We start from the raw sequence: 3,920 nt of genomic DNA, 5'->3' as shown, positions 1-3,920 counted from the left end.
AAATAAGTTCAAGGAAAGGATACACCTGTAAGGGTTTTCAGACCTGAATATATTAAAGATACCTTCTTTTCATATTAACTCATAGTTTTGACTATTTTTAGATGTGCAATAATTATAATACTTGGTTTAAAATCCAAAACGTTGTTGTTTGAAGCTAAAATAGTTTGAATAAATAATTATAATTATTATACTTAATAACTGCCACTATTTTATTTTTAAATATACATTTTGGAAAGGAAATTTTCCTCAGCAAATATAGCTAAAAAGCCCACTGTATGATAATTATTTTGACAAATGTATTTTATCAATTAATAATAAAAATATTCCAGTTATATAAAATATAGTCCAGTTTAATATCCATAATTCATATGTTCAATCTCTAATTATGTCTATCCAGACTTTTTTTTTTTTTATTGAATACAATTTTTGTTTCTGAGGAATTCTTAAGATCCAAAATAGAAATAAGGATAGTATCTTCAGGGTTGACGACATTCTCATAAAGTTCATCTAGTTTGAACCTAAGTAGGGATAGTTGGGCCTTGGCTTGATTTCAATTTCTACTGTGTCTGTTCAAGCATTGCTTTAGCATAGTGGAGAGCTTACCTCTGAAATTGGTCTTCAGAGATTGCGTAGCTTTTCCATGACCCAGAATTTCCCTGTTTTTTGACTTTTAAGGTATATGTGGTAAAAAAAAAATATTGTTTACAAATCATGAAATCTAGATTCTATGACTCATTGTGCCAATTATTGATTGTATGTTTTAAAACACGTTTCTAAAAATCTCTGAAGTATCAATATTCTTATCTATGAAATGGAAATAGAATCTCCTCAAGGATTAAATAATATATATTATGTATTAACATAGGGAAACATAATTGAGAAATACATAAATTTAGCTAATTATTTTAATTATCATAAATACTCTATCATGGTGCATCTTTGCTATGACAGCATGTAGAGAACTCATTTTCTCTGATAATAGTTAATATCTATTAGGCAACTATCAACCAAGCCCATTCTCCTAAGTATTTTTCCATGTTTACGTTTTTATCCTCACAATACCCCCTGAAATAGTGTAATTATCCTAATTTTATAGATGAAATAACAAGGAGACAGAAAAAAGAACTTGCTTAAGGTCACACAGCTAGTATATAGGAGAACCAGGTAACCTGTTTCCAGAAACAATAATGAATCGAGGGATTATAAAAATCTATTTTTTTGTGTTTGACTTGTACAACTATGTTACTTTATGAATGCAAGTCATGCATGAAGTGTTATACATACGAAGTCACTTTGTTTTCAAGTTTGTAAAAAGTTAGAATCACTTTATTTACTGTCCTCCTAGTAACAATATGTCCATACATACATTCCTTTTAGCTGGATTAAACAAGATTTCCCCTTTAAATTTAAGGGATCTGAATTTATCTGGGTTCCCCAAACAAACATCAGTGACATAATTCATCTGCTTTTTGTCATTATTAAAATTACTGTTATAAACCAAAGAAAACAGAAAGCATATGTGTTCATACTTCATGCAGATTATATTTTTAATAAGAGCTTAATTTGAGTTTATGCAGATATCACATACCTGTCATGGTATAATTATTCAGCTATGAATGCCTGTTAACTCCCAAGGTATATAACGATGAAAAAAAATTCTCTCTTAGCTAGAATGAGAAATTCCAGAACATGAACAATTTACAATGTTTTGCCCCAATGAGACCTGGTAAAGTAAGCTCAGTCAAAGAGCAATCTATGGCCTACAAAAAACAAAAAGTGGAAAAATTCACATGACTTTCCGTGCGTATTTTAAATCTATGTTTAAAATATAGTAACTTTTTATTTTTCATTTTATAATTTCATAAAGAATTTTTTAATCTTAAATTGTGAAAGTATAGCTATTACTTTTTACTACTTATTTTTATAAATGTATTTGTCACATCTATGATTAGACAACATTGGGAAATTTTATCAACCTAAATGTAAATGTATCAATAAAAAAGAGCATATGTACTATAAGAATAATTGGAATCTACGTATATGGTTTCTTTACATTTTAAGCTTTTTTTTCATAGATACTATCTGGGAAGTAATGAAGCCAAAATAATTAATACATTATTTATACTAAGCTTTATTTTAGCAAAACCTTGTCATTTGTGTTGTCATAATCAGATGATATAAATATATGATATTAAGAAAATTAAAAAATATTTCAAAAATAAATATCATTTAGCTAAAGGTATTGAAAGAATTGTCAACTCTTGGTGAGAATATACATTTTAGAGAATAATTTGGGATTTAGACAGATCATTAAAAATGTTCAAATACCTTATCTTGATTATTTTGTTTGCTCTTGGAAATATATACAAATGAAAAGGAAAAAGAAATTAATTAAAATAAGAAGAGGTTCATTCATGGTATTTGTAACTCTGGGAAAAAAATCTAATGTCAATAAGAAGGAAATAGTAAACTAGGGCATATCTACATAATTGAATATGCTGTCGGTATTAAAATAGATATTTAGATTAAATATATTATAATACAGTCATTGTCAGTATGCATGAAGGACTGATTGCAGGAGCCTTGTGTATACCCACATCCTAGGATCCTAAGTCACTTAGTAGGCCCCACAAATCCACAGGTTCCACATTCATCGATTTAACCAACTGCATATTCAACCAACCTTGGATATGGAAAACCAATTGTTCCTAGAATTAATACTTCCATTAAATCATTGTGGAAGCAATATGATGCAGCAACTATACAAGATGAATAAAAAACTTGAAAGCTTGATGGAAATGCATTAAAATATTGTCTTTAGCCTATGTTATTTGAGTATTTTTTTATTTATGCTGTTTTTCTCTATTTTAATATTTGATACAATGATCATGCAGCACATATGTTAAGAACAAAACAAAACAAAACACCAGAGTCTCTATATCCTATTATCTAAGTAAATATTCAAATTGACAGTGCATGGACTGAATCTGGGCCAGAGACAAGCTTTATTTACTTGACATAGAGTTCTAAAATCTTGCATTTGAATGTCTTTTCATGGGATTTAGGAATTCTCAGGGGAAACTTCAATGTTTCAATTACTCCTTATTCTTTTAAGTTTCCTTCTTCATCTTTTCTGTCATCTACTTGGCCGTTGTGGGTATTTCAGATTGTAACCCTTATAAAGTACTGTGACTTACTTGATTATCAACAACTACACTGTATTTATCATCTAATACTCCCCATTTTTTCAGATTTATTTCAAAATACCAAGTCCTAAGAAGGGCTGCAGTCATGCGCTCATATCTCTTGATGGAAGTACTATAAGCGTTAGCAATTAATCAAGATTAAATATAGAAGTTAATGGGAACTTCAAAATGATTTAAAACTACTCTAATTGTCATAGTGTCATATATCTCCATAGCTTTTCACTCATTCTTTTATACAATTAAGTTGATCTACAGATGTCCTGCTATTTAATAATATGTTTCTGCTTTATTTAGAAAAGAAATGAACTGTTCTAAATATATATATATACACACACACACACACACATATATATATACATACACATATATATACACATATTTAAATACATATATATGTATATATATTAATTATCCATAATCCTTAAGAGTTGAGCTTTAAGGCTGTGTAGTTAACTACTGCAAAATACGGGCAGAACAGTCCTCAGAGGTGTACCTAAATATTGGATGGCTTCTTTTGCTTTTGAATTAATGAGCATAGAGACATTCTATATCACATATTGAGCTGACTTTTGGGTCATTATCTCTAATCCACTATGGTGAACACTTGAATTATTTATAAATGAATTTTTCTCACTGGTAGAAGTCAATTTCTGCCTACAAAGCAAGACTTCTTTGTTTTCAAATAAACAATTATAATTACATAGTCTGGAATAC

General features: G+C 28.9%; 1 protein-coding gene across 1 annotated transcript in view; it reads right to left on the bottom strand.

Annotated features, from left to right (window-relative positions):
- The window catches only part of SEMA3A (semaphorin 3A), a 194,634-nt gene that overhangs the window by 88,011 nt on the left and 102,703 nt on the right, over positions 1 to 3,920 (bottom strand). The window lies entirely within an intron of this gene.

Source organism: Pteropus alecto, unplaced genomic scaffold (genome assembly GCF_000325575.1).
Source record: "Pteropus alecto unplaced genomic scaffold, ASM32557v1 scaffold69, whole genome shotgun sequence".
Classification (NCBI taxonomy): domain Eukaryota; kingdom Metazoa; phylum Chordata; class Mammalia; order Chiroptera; family Pteropodidae; genus Pteropus; species Pteropus alecto.
The sequence above is the reverse complement of the archived record's forward strand: the minus strand, read 5'-3'. Positions and strand labels throughout refer to the sequence as shown.